The 14,327-nt window shown below is 39.4% G+C and overlaps 1 protein-coding gene and 1 pseudogene across 1 annotated transcript in view; one reads left to right on the forward strand and one right to left on the reverse strand.

Moving 5' to 3' along the window:
* The window catches only part of LOC121382427 (inactive polypeptide N-acetylgalactosaminyltransferase-like protein 5), an 83,008-nt gene that overhangs the window by 68,263 nt on the left and 418 nt on the right, over window positions 1–14,327 (reverse strand). The window lies entirely within an intron of this gene.
* Window positions 1–14,327, forward strand: part of LOC121387642 — a 50,300-nt pseudogene that overhangs the window by 20,146 nt on the left and 15,827 nt on the right.

Raw genomic sequence — 14,327 nt, forward strand, 5'->3', positions numbered from 1 at the left:
CCTTCTCTCATTCACTTACTCTTCCCTTTTTCCCTCTTTCTGTCGCACATTCTCGCTCTCTCCCTCAAGTATCGAAGTAACCATATGCTAGACACCAAATGGCCGAAGTTTAAAATGCTCTTATGTGCCGTTAAAGAAATATTATATCGTTGTGGTGGAACAATGTCAAAGTGATACAACCCATGACGGTTTGAACCATATTTATATCCGTAACACTATAGATAAACACATTGTGTTGGGGTTATCATATTACTCAATAAAGATTACAAACAGGATTTGTGCCGTCTGTTTTCTCTCAAATATCAGTTATACAACATACAGGGCCGTACCTACCCTAAAATAGGTGAGGGGGTAAAGAGGCTGTCCTGAGTTTGCAGCCATTGTTAAGGTCAATTCAAACTTTGATCGCCGACCTCATGCACAACTGAATTTTTTCACTGAATTAAAAAGCGTTAAACGAACGCACACTAAAATTGAATATGAACGGTGTTAAAATCATACTGGAGTGACTGAAAAATCATGACTGGGCGACTCTTGTCAGCGATGAAGTATCAATCTAACTTAAGATGTTTCCATCCAACAGAGCCTTTTTGGCTATTAAAATGACATATTTATTACATGACCGGCCTCGGTGGCGTCGTGGTTAGACCATCGGTCTACAGCCTGGTAGGTACTGGGTTCGGATTTCAGTCGAGGCATGGGATTTTTAATCCAGATACCGACTCCAACCCCTGAGTGAGTGCTCCGCAAGGCTCAATGGGTAGGTGTAAACCACTTGCACCGACCAGAGATCCATAACTGGTTCAACAAAGGCCATGGTTTGTGCTATCCTGCCTGTGGGAAGCGCAAATAAAAGATCCCTTGTTGCCTGTCGTAAAAGAGTAGCCTATGTGGCGACAGTGGGTTTCCTCTAAAACAACCAGTGTCAGAATGACCATATGTTTGACGCCCAATAGCCGATGATAAGATAAAAAAATCAATGTGCTCTAGTGGTGTCGTTAAATAAAACAAACTTTATTTTTATTTATTGGATCTTCTAGTTTAGAATACCAATGTATGTATTTCCAGTGTGTTTGCTGTTCTATGCTAATGTCTGTAGCAGTCAGTTTTCATGTTATATATATATATATATATATATATATATATATATATATATATATATATATATATATATATATATATATATATATATATATATTCAGTACGTACGAAATTATTGGAAGGTAAAATTTGGTTTGGGCTATTAACTACAAATATTAGGACGACCACAAATACATGTACCTTGTACATACAGTTATATGTAAATACAGACATTGATGTTCTAAACAGGAAACTATCTTTAATATGTAATTTTAGTCATCAAAAACGGTTTGTTAGTTGTAAACAATGAATGAATTAATTAATTAATTAGTGTTTGACGACCAGCACAAAAATACATATAGGTTATTGGGTGTCAGAAAGGTAAGTATATGAAAATATTATTTATACAATTATGTAAAACCACAGTGTACAGAGCTGTGGGGAAAAGTGCAATACAATACAAATGTCAAGGTAAGTATAATTTAAAACTTTGTATAGAAATCAAAGAGTTTTAAAACTTTAAAATCAATTCTGGGTGAAATTAAAAACGATTCCAAAACATTTCTGTAGCCAAATATATCATTTCTCGTCGGTTTCAAATGATTACACTCCACCACAATGTGACGCACAGTCAGTGTACACTGACAATTTTCACACTGAGGAGGGTCCTTCTTTAAAATAAATGAATGCGTCAAATATGTATGGCCGATGAGGGTACGGCACAAGACTACTTCATCCTTCCTGCACCGCCTGTAGGATGACTGCCACTCTCCCAGGACTGGCTTGACAGAATGAAGCTTGTTCGCGACTGCACCGTCCCAATCATCTTGCCAAGTCGAAAAGATATATTGGTTAATATGAAATTTAAAATCACTGTAGGGGACACCAACATGAACACGGGGCAAGTTCAAAGCAGACTTGGCAGCAACATCTGCCTTTTCCTTGCCCTTAAAGGGACATTCCTGAGTTTGCTGCAATTTTTAAGATGTTATCGACTAACGGAGACTTTTTAACGATTATAATTACATATCAAATATATTTTTCTGCATAAAATATCAGTGGCTGTATATGAAACGTGTTTCTGATCGTTCTAATATTTGTACTAGGTCAAATTTCATTTTATTTCCTAAAATATGTTTTTTTTCGTACGTACGAAATTATTTGAAGACAAAATCCAGTTTGGGCTTCTTACAAATATTAAGACGACCAGAAACACATTGAATATACAGACACTGATATTCTAAACAAGAAAATATATTTAATGTGTAAGTTTAATCGTAGAACTATTTTATTAGTCGGAAATATCTTACAATGCAGCAAACTCAGGAATGTCCCTTTAATGCCAACATGGCTGAGTACCCCCAAAATATAACATCTTTATTGGCAATGGATAAAAAGACGCACTTTCGTGTCACCATTCCAACCAAGGGATGCTCCATTTGCATGTGCTGTAGAGCTTGGAGACACGAAAGTGAATCTGTAAAAATAATATAATGTTCCAGGACTTTAATGATTGCCTAGGTTTCAGCAGTAAAGATTGATGCTGAATCGGGCAATCTCTAGTCGTAAACATGTTACAATGTTAACTAACTCAAGATAATCCCCAGCGGCGTAGTCGGGGGTGGGGGTGGGGGTGGGGGTGGGGTGAGTGGGGGCACGGGGACCATGCCCCCACCCCCATCAAATCCTATTTGTTTTTGTTTTAAACTATTAAATGTTATAAAATCATACAAACATACATACATACATACATACATACATACATAGTGTACCCCCCCCCCCCTCCCCCTCGTCAATATAAACTCATAGCTACGCCAGTGATAGTCCTTATAATTATGAAAATAAGAATCAAGGTACAGTAATAATATACGGTCTGTTTGAATTAGCTTTCGACAAGCGAATGCACGCGATCAATTTGACTGGTACCATAGTGTTCTATCACATCACATTAATTTAATGTAGGCAGAAAACCCTGTCTAGGGAGCGACTGCGAGCACTCGCCCTTCTGAACACGCCCGTCCGCCTCTAGTTTAGCCGATTAAATGACCTGCCACAAACAACAGTGTTGCGGAGATGTAGACACCCATCGACAAGTGTGTCGGCGCATTACGATTTGAAAAGATTAGCAATACTCATATTACACATGAGTAACCTTTTGTCACTGGTCAGTTTTACACCTGACACTTTTTATCTATGATATCAGTCCTACTTTCAGTTGAAAAAAGAAAGAAAAACGTTTGTTTTGTTTAACGACACCACTAGAGCACATTGATTTATTAATCATAGGCTATTGGATGTCAAAGATATAGTCATAGAGAGGAAACCCGCTATATTTTACCATTAGTAGCAAAGGATCTTTTATATGCACCATCCCACAGACATTTTAAACCATATAATATAATTGATAAAATTCACAAATTATCACACAAACTGTTTAAACAGAACAGTAGCAAAATAACGCTATATTGCCTCGAAAACGTGTCTCTGGGCATCTATATTTCATGCCCCCAGCGGCTCGATTCGTTTGCAAAGTTGCCCTTTTTATAATTTTGGAACTCTACCCTTTTTAAAATCTTGTAATATGGTTCGGACTGTAAAAATCCGGAAACTCGTTAAATTTATTCTGAAATTATTTAATTCCATTAAAACTACTTTAGTTTCGAATCATATAACTTAAAATATTATATTTGTTTCATTTACAAAGTTAGTTTTTGTTGTGGGTTTTTTTTTTTGTTTTTACAAATATATTTATTTAATTAACTGGTTTAAATTTATTCAGATTATTTTTTTATATACATATATATAATAAAATGGACTAAAACAAAACACCAAAGAGACATCCATCATTTAAGCAATGATTTATCGGCTGGACATAATTGTATTCAAAGGGGTCATCTGTGTTCATGACGGTGGTTGATTTAAACATAATGAATTAAAGGTGCTTGCTGTAACCTCACCGTGGTGCAAGTGTGTAACATTCTCTTTGAGAATGGCTAATACAGCACAAATCCCCTTGTTTTCTTCGAGATACAATTGAAATTTTGAGTAAAAGTCAGTATCTATCTGTGATATTTGTATTTTTGCACAGTTCTTTACACTGTGTTTTTATTTAAATCTTGAATTTTTATATTGATGTTGATCATCACTTTATTTGTTTGTATTACCATAGTTTGACACCCAATAGCCGATGTATTTGTCGTGCTGGGGTGTCGTTAAACATTCATTCATTCATTCATTAAAGGGACATTCCTGAGTTTGCTGCAATTGTTAAGATGTTATCGACTAACAGAGACTTTTTAAAGGGACATTCCTGAGTTGGCTGCAATTGTTAAGATGTTATCGACTAACAGAGACTTTTTAACGATTGTAATTACATATCAAATATATTTTCCTGCATATCATATCAGTGGCTGTATATTAAACGTGTTTCTGATCGTTCTAATATTTGTACTAGCGTAACTTTCATTTTATTTCCTAAAATATGTTTTTTCGTGCGTACGAAATTATTAGAAGACAAAATCCAGTTTGGGCTTCTTACGAATATTAAGACGACCAGAAACACATTGAATATACAGACACTGATATTCTAAACAAGAAAATATATTTAATATGTAAGTTTAATCGTAGAAATATTTTATTAGTCGGAAACATCTTACAATGCAGCAAACTCGGGAATGTCCCTTTAAAGGTGCTATATCAAAATTGTAACAACTGGCCATTAACTAACCCACTGTCCTGGGCCCACATAGCAGGCTTTCTGCCAGAGGGTAAAACGGGTGTAGCGCCATACCCAAAACAGTTTGCAGATTTATTTATTTTTTAAGTTAACCTTTTGACAAAATTAATTACTCGTATCATTACTGTATGATTTTCTTAAACCTAACCCTAAACTTAACCCATTTTTTTCTGGGGGAGGCCCCCTATACTTCCTGTTGACTGTGGTTGCATTCAATTCCGTAGCGCCATACCTAAAAATTTCTGCTCAGGTATGTGCCAAGGATAGCGTGCTTGAACCTTAATTGGATTATAAACAGGAAAATAAGTATAAAATACAAGATGTTAAAGTGTGTGTGTCTCAGTGTGTGCACCCGTGGTTGCGTGCTCAAAGGATTGTTTAATAGTTAAGTAGAAACATGTTCGACCTTAATACATAGACTTTGCTGAACTGATTTTAAAGCTGTTATCTCGAGTATATTTTTTTCCCTGATTTAATAATTTATAATAGACCATGCATATTATTTGCTGACTGGCGCACACATTTATTCAATTTCGCTTACGGCACATATAGACCGGATGCAGCGTGTGCGTGCGGTCTGACTGTTTGGGACATATACACCATTTATTACACCGCGGTGTAAGAGATGCCTATGTGATATTTATCGTCTCTAAACATGTAAAAATATATCTTTTGAGAGGTCATGACTTCTGATCAGGCGATAGATTGTATCACGCAATACAACTTGGCATAGATCTTCATGCAAAAAGTCCCCTGTGCGTGCTGTAACCTCACCGTGGTACAGGGGTGTAACATTCTCTTTGAGAATGGCCAATACAGCACAATTGAAATTTTGAGTAAAAGTCAGTATCTATCTGTGATATTTGTATTTTTGCACAGTTCTTTACACTGTTTTTATTTAAATCTTGAATTTCTATATTGATGTTGATCATCACTTTATTTGCATTACCATAGATTGACGCCCAATAGCCGATGTATTTTTCGTGCTGGGGTGTCGTTAAACATTAATTCATTCATTCATTCATGCAAAAAGTGTGCCCATTGTTCTTTCGATTCATATTTTTATATCGAAAACAATACTTGCTGTCAATTTGTATAATTAATGTTAATGTTAATGTTAATGTTATATAATGTTATATAATGTTGTATATGTTTATAATAATGTTTGTGTAAACTTTATTGATAGATGTGTGGCGTTGTTATGCAAAGTTTCGTTTATAAATAGGTCTAGCTAAATGAAATTGACCACAATATGACGTCATTTTCCCCTGTCTTTAATCTGTGCATTTTCATGTCTTGTTTAGTTATTTTGGAAGTCATTATGTTCTAGGGTTGTTTTTTTTCATTGATGTACGGTGTAATAAATAAAATACTATACTCGTTCATGTGTGAGACTGTTTATATATTACAATTCGAGAAGTACGATTGAAAACACACTCGTAATATAAACGGTCTCTCACGGGAACTCGTTTATTATTCTCTACATACGATTATTTCATTGCGGCTGGCCGCATGTTTGTGTGTGTGTGTGCGTGCGTGCGTGTGCCTGTGTGTGTGTGTGTGTGTGTGTGTGTACGTGTGTATATGTGCCTTTTTTCTTCTTTTTTGTTTAACATAAGAAGATATTAAAAAATATTTCTGTAATGTTAATTTAATATTAGAGACAGACGACCACACACAATCTCTAAATTTTAAATAGGTGATGGTAGACATGTTGAAAGCTTTCAGCCACGTCATGTCGAATTTAACACCGACAAGGTCAAATGTCAGAAAGTACTAAATAACCCAACAGAATAGTAGTAGCACGTCACGCCAGTGTGTGTGTGTGTGTGTGTGTGTGTGTGTGTGTGTGTGTGTGTGTATTTCCCCTTTATGAGTGCTTGCTACTGTAGTAAATACTGACCAGATAAAAATCATTCTAGACTCGTTTGACATTGAACAATTTACGCAGATTAGGAATCACAACATCTATATCATATATAACTCGAATAATTAATATATGTTTTTATGGATTTATATATGTATGTATGCATGTATGTATGTATGTATGTATGTACGTACATAGATATTAACGCACAAATTGTCCCATGCCGTTGCTGAGACTCGAACCTGCGGCACCGAATCGCCCGCAAATTTCAGACTAACCACGATGCGCTCTGAGCTATTGAGGCCTCATAAATGTCTGGGACACGAACCTAAAGTTAGTGGCACATACATGTATATCCATTACTGGTCCGGTCATCGGATCCGTTTGTCGTCCGTTAAACGCATTAGATATCGATAACGGATGATTTCGAACCAGTATTTTTTAAAGAAGACCGACACGTTTATTTGTCGGATACGATTGACTCACGTTTCGGACAGTGCTCGAAAATGCTTCGTTTACGCACCGTTAACGGGGCAAGGATGCCTATATTATGACGTCATATTGGAAATTGTAATTTTCCAGTCTCGGTGCTGGACTTTAACAATGGATATGGAATTGTTATCATTTAACTGTGAAGACTCACAATTAGCACCGTGTGAGGTTCTTTGACCTCGGTGGTGTAGTGGTTAAGCCATCGGACATAAGGCTGGTAGATACTGAGTTCGCAGCCCGGTACCGGCTCCCAAAAATAGTGAGTTTTAACGACTCAACGGGAAGGTGTAAGACCACTACACCCACTTCTCTCTCACTAACCACTAACAACTTAACCCACTGTCCTGGACAGACAGCCCAAATAGCTGAGGTGTGTGCCCAGGACAGCGTGCTTGAACATTAATTGGATATAAGCACGAAAATAATTTGAAATGAAATGAAATCTGAGCTAAATGGTCCCTAATAGAAAGTCCTGACTCCGCCAATGTATACTACTCAAAAGAATTTAAGGGTCAAAAATTTATAACCAAATAAGTTTCAGAGTGTATTAGATTGATGATGTAAACTACACCAAAAATTTAATTTATTGTTCCATATTTACAAAAAAACACAAATAAACGTCACTGTATACAAGAAAGTCACATGACATGCTGTCAAAGTTGAAGGTTGTCAAACATGGATTTTACACATTAGAACATTCGTTTAATAGTGTGTGAATCCACCCCTGGCGCGAATACACTCGACACATCGTTGCCTCATGCTGTTGATCAGACATCTGAAGAACTCTTGGGGAATGGCCTGCCACTCTGCCATAAGAAGTTGACCCAGATCATGAAGGTTGGCCGGAGGGGCATGGTTATCCCGAACTCTCCTGCCTAATTCGTCCCAGGCGTGCTCTATTGGGGCCAAGTCAGGCGAATATGCTGGCCAATCCATCCTGGCGATACCTTGTTGTCTGAGAAAGTCCGTTACCACCCTGGCGCGGTGGGGTCTGGCATTGTCATCCTGCAGAACTGCCCCGCCGCCAATCTGCTGAAGGCCTGGGAGAACCAACGGCCGGATAATCTCATTCAGATAGCGGATTCCATTCAGATTGCCATCCACCACATAGAGGGGGGTTCTGTGGTGGATAGAGATGCCGCCCCACACCATGACGCTGCCACCACCAAACCGGTGACGTTGTCTAACGTTAACATCAGCGAAGCGCTCCCCAGGACGTCTGTAGACACGAACCCGACCGTCGTTGAACTGGAGACTAAACCTGGACTCATCAGTGAACATCACTCGACCCCACTGACAACGTTGCCACCGCAGATGAAGTGTACACCAGTGACGTCTGGCCGTTCTGTGACGTGGTAGGAGTGGTGGTCGAACAGCCTGGCGACGGCAGCGTAGATTATTGGCTCTCAGACGATTGCGTATGGTTTGATCAGACACTCGAGTTCCAGTCGCAGTCCGCAGATTGTCACGTAATCGGCGTGCAGTGGTTGTGCGTTGACGTAGAGCCATATTGGTGATGTAGCGGTCCTCTCTATTTGTAGTGCTTCGGGGTCTTCCCGAACGTGGACGATTTCGAACAGAATTCATTGCTTGGTACCGTTGCCACAGTCGGCCAACGACACTCTGACTGACACCAAGTCTCAGAGCAACATTTCTTTGCGTATTGCCATCCTGAAGCCAAGCAATAGCCCTTCCTCGATCTTCGATAGTCAGTTGACGTCGTACCATTGTCGAATTTGGTGTGTGCACCGTACACGAACGCAAGCTCCAATTATACAGAAATTCAGCATTGGGAACATGGAATACACATGCAAAGCGTGCAAATGAAGCGCTTTGTGAAAAAGCAAGTTATGGGCACTTAGCAGACCTTTCGCTTTCGCCCTAATTTACGTGCAAATGTAAGCATGTTTTCGCCATTAGAACTAGTCGACAGTGTCAATGACAGTGGATTTTAATTCATTTATGGGTTGCTTAGACCCACTTTCTTCAAAATGGAACAATACCATGCGTGACATTATGGTCTAGCTAATATAATTGACATTCAGAAAATAATGTCGAAAATATCGTCTGACCCTTAAATTCTTTTGAGTAGTATATATGTAGCCCCATCTCTGACTTCAACGGTCGTGGGGGCGGGGCGTAGCCCAGTGGTTAAAGTGCTCGCCCGATCAATGCGCGGTCTGATATCGATTCCCGTCGGTGGACCCATTGAGCTATTTTTCGTTCCAGCCAGTGCAACACGACTGGTGTATCAAAGGCCGTTGTGTATTCTGTCCTGTCTGTGGACTGGTTCATATAAAAGATCCCTTGCACGAAAATAATTTGAAATGAAATGAAATCTGAGCTAAATGGTCCCTAATAGAAAGTCCTGACTCCGCCAATGTATACTACTCAAAAGAATTTAAGGGTCAAAAATTTATAACCAAATAAGTTTCAGAGTGTATTAGATTGATGATGTAAACTACACCAAAAATTTAATTTATTGTTCCATATTTACAAAAAAACACAAATAAACGTCACTGTATACAAGAAAGTCACATGACATGCTGTCAAAGTTGAAGGTTGTCAAACATGGATTTTACACATTAGAACATTCGTTTAATAGTGTGTGAATCCACCCCTGGCGCGAATACACTCGACACATCGTTGCCTCATGCTGTTGATCAGACATCTGAAGAACTCTTGGGGAATGGCCTGCCACTCTGCCATAAGAAGTTGACCCAGATCATGAAGGTTGGCCGGAGGGGCATGGTTATCCCGAACTCTCCTGCCTAATTCGTCCCAGGCGTGCTCTATTGGGGCCAAGTCAGGCGAATATGCTGGCCAATCCATCCTGGCGATACCTTGTTGTCTGAGAAAGTCCGTTACCACACTGGCGCGGTGGGGTCTGGCATTGTCATCCTGCAGAACTGCCCCGCCGCCAATCTGCTGAAGGCCTGGGAGAACCAACGGCCGGATAATCTCATTCAGATAGCGGATTCCATTCAGATTGCCATCCACCACATAGAGGGGGGTTCTGTGGTGGATAGAGATGCCGCCCCACACCATGACGCTGCCACCACTGAACCGGTGACGTTGTCTAACGTTAACATCAGCGAAGCGCTCCCCAGGACGTCTGTAGACACGAACCCGACCGTCGTTGAACTGGAGACTAAACCTGGACTCATCAGTGAACATCACTCGACCCCACTGACAACGTTGCCACCGCAGATGAAGTGTACACCAGTGATGTCTGGCCGTTCTGTGACGTGGTAGGAGTGGTGGTCGAACAGCCTGGCGACGGCAGCGTAGATTATTGGCTCTCAGACGATTGCGTATGGTTTGATCAGACACTCGAGTTCCAGTCGCAGTCCGCAGATTGTCACTTAATCGGCGTGCAGTGGTTGTGCGTTGATGTAGAGCCATATTGGTGATGTAGCGGTCCTCTCTATTTGTAGTGCTTCGGGGTCTTCCCGAACGTGGACGATTTCGAACAGAATTCATTGCTTGGTACCGTTGCCACAGTCGGCCAACGACACTCTGACTGACACCAAGTCTCAGAGCAACATTTCTTTGCGTATTGCCATCCTGAAGCCAAGCAATAGCCCTTCCTCGATCTTCGATAGTCAGTTGACGTCGTACCATTGTCGAATTTGGTGTGTGCACCGTACACGAACGCAAGCTCCAATTATACGGAAATTCAGCATTGGGAACATGGAATACACATGCAAAGCGTGCAAATGAAGCGCTTTGTGAAAAAGCAAGTTATGGGCACTTAGCAGACCTTTCGCTTTCGCCCTAATTTACGTGCAAATGTAAGCATGTTTTCGCCATTAGAACTAGTCGACAGTGTCAATGACAGTGGATTTTAATTAATTTATGGGTTGCTTAGACCCACTTTCTTCAAAATGGAACAATACCATGCGTGACATTATGGTCTAGCTAATATAATTGACATTCAGAAAATAATGTCGAAAATATCGTCTGACCCTTAAATTCTTTTGAGTAGTATATATGTAGCCCCATCTCTGACTTCAACGGTCGTGGGGGCGGGGCGTAGCCCAGTGGTTAAAGTGCTCGCCCGATCAATGCGCGGTCTGATATCGATTCCCGTCGGTGGACCCATTGAGCTATTTTTCGTTCCAGCCAGTGCAACACGACTGGTGTATCAAAGGCCGTTGTGTATTCTGTCCTGTCTGTGGACTGGTTCATATAAAAGACCCCTTGCACGAAAATAAGTTGAAATGAAATGAAATCTGACCTGAGATCTTGTCAGACTTGCATGTTTTATGTACACGTATTCCTGTAGTTTAGAACATAATAAAATCCGTTTTAAGTAGGTCTCATTGGTATTACAGGCGGGACGTAGCCCAGTGGTAAAGCGCTCGCTCGATGCACGGTCGGTCTAGGATCGATCCCCGTCGGTGGGCCCATTGGGCTATTTCTCGTTCCAGCCAGTGCACCACGACTGGTATATCAAAGGCCGTGGTATGTACTACCCTGTCTGTGGGATGGTGCATATAAAAGATCCCTTGCTGCTAATCGAAAAGAGTAGCCCATGAAGTGGCGACAGCAGGTTTCTTCTCTCAATATCTAAGTGGCCCTTAACCATATGTCTGACGCCATATTATAACCGTAAATAAAATGTGTTGAGTGGCGTCGTTAAATAAAACACGTCTTTCTTTCATTGGTATTACATTGTGTGGGAATCTTCAGAGGTGTCCTCCGTAATCCTTGGTGTCACGGACGGGATTTCGGATATGTGTGTCACGGTTTGTCGGATCCATATAACGCATCTGATGAACGGATACGTTTACGAGCATAAAATATTATGTGTCGCTAGCATTAGACACCGAATGGTCGAATCACCGCGACATTCTTAAGTCTTATGTATGTATGTATGCATGTATGTATGTATGTATGTATGTGCATTTATCATCCATTAAAGGCTTTAGTAGGAGATATCGCTAGCACTATAATTTGCGATATCTCCTGCGATATTCTCCTAGGAGATATCGCTTCTTTTGTTACGTCACTGTGTATGTTACAGTGCAAAACCTATCATTAGTGACGTCACGCCACTTGTTCTGCTATTTAACGAGTCTACCGCTACCGAATATAGTGACATTCAACGCACAATAATTATTATTAACAATACCACACCCGGCAAGCCTCGGATTTCATACTTTAATCAACTCGTGCTGATAAATTATGATATCAAAAGTCACTCGGGGAGTAGTATCCTCTATTTATATGTGTATTTAAAATGTATTCTCTGCACTACAAGTAATAATGTGCATTCGTCAAAAGTGCATGTGTTCAGGGTCAATAAAGAATTGAATACATTGAACGCCTGGTTCGTTAGAGTTTTAAGGTCTGTTTGCACATGCTATTATCTCGCCTTAATGTAAAATTCTTTAATCTCATTGGTTGTTTGCCGTTGGACAAATCCCTTATCCCCCTGTGGGCGGAGCCAAATTCTCTTATACCCCGTCTGTAATTTCCAACAGTTTCCAGTCGCCCCAGTTAATGCTAAAGCAATAATTAGATTATAAATAACATTGATAATCAATCAAGTATACATAATTAATTTTATTTTTACTATAAAATACAATATTTCAATACTTTTAAAAGCTGCAATGTTGAACTCGGCCACCTAATTACGGTCGTGGTGTTATTGTATTAATGCGCGATTAGCAACAGTTGTTTTTTTGTTTTTTATTTTTAATATATATATTTTTTTACTACATACATTTCTAATAAAAAAAAAGTTTTTTTTAAAATTTTTTATTAATATCTGTTTTAGACAATTTCGTATTAAAACATTTGAAGTTAAAAACTTGTTTATCGATGGAACTATTTTTCGTCACTGGCAAGTGGTTTCGTTCGCGTCCGCGTGGTACGGCTCCGTTAATAAATTGTTAACAATTATTGTCTGGCGTTATTTTGATTATTTGGCTATATGGTTTAACATGTCGGCAAGATAAATTCGTTGTAGAAGCATCTCTCGGGGTATATGGCTTTTTATGTACCCTCTGTGTGTTCTTTTACCCCCTCGCCTTTGGCTCGGTGTAAAAGAACACACAGAGGGTACATAAAAAGCCATATACCCCTCGTGATGCTTCTACAACTTATATTGTCATTTCCCATTTACCTTTGTTTGACACTCAATGCCTGAAATTTAAGTGTGGGTGTTTTGTTTTGTTGTTGTTGTTGTTGTTTTTTTGTTTTGTTTTTTGTTTTTAGACTTGCAATTATTGTTAAGCAAAAGTATTTGTTTGTTGGTTTGTTTTTGTGTTGCATTTCATCATATAGATAATACATTTTAAAATTAAATTCAAGATCTTGAATTGTTATGTCAATATATGAATTACGGCAAGCATGCATGCGACCCTTCACCCTAAAATATTCGAAAATAGTGCCTTTTATTAGTTTAAAAGTTAAAGTTTATTTTGTATAACGACACCACTAGAGCACATTGATTTATTAATCATCGGCTATTGGATGTCAAACATTTGATAATTTTGACATATAGTCTTAGAGAGGAAACCCGCTACATTTTTCCATTAAATAGCAAGAGCTCTTTTATATGCATCATGCCATAGACAGAATATCACATACCGTGGTCTTTGATGTACCAGTTGTGGTGCACTGGATGGAGCGAGAAGTAGCCCAATGGGTCCACCGATGGGAATCGATCCCAGACCGAGCGCGCATCAAGCGAGCGCTTCATCACTGGGTTACGTCCCACTCCTTTTTCGTGTAAAAAAATGTCGCCCTTTTGTCTAGCTGGAAAAGACCCTGTCTTTGTTTCCTTTTTTAAATTATTTATTTATTTTACTGTCCTCTGTCTATTTTTAACTAGGTACAGCCCTAATGCTGCTGTGGACAGTTCTTATGTGTAATTCCCGGACGTGTATTTTCGGATATTCAAAGCAGATTTAAACAAGTTGTTAAATTCTGGATTACTGAAGCAATATTAAAATATGAATACTAAACAAAAAAGTAGCATATAAAGAAAAACAGTGTTTACCTGTATCAGTGGCGTTGTGGTTAAGCCATCATAAGGCTGGTAAGTACTGTGTTCGCAGACCGGTTCCGGCTTCCGGTATCGGTTTTAACAACTCGGTGGGTAGGTAAGACCACTACACCCTTTTCTCTCACACTAACAAC

This window comes from Gigantopelta aegis, chromosome 2 (assembly GCF_016097555.1).
Source record: "Gigantopelta aegis isolate Gae_Host chromosome 2, Gae_host_genome, whole genome shotgun sequence".
Taxonomy (NCBI): Eukaryota; Metazoa; Mollusca; class Gastropoda; order Neomphalida; family Peltospiridae; genus Gigantopelta; species Gigantopelta aegis.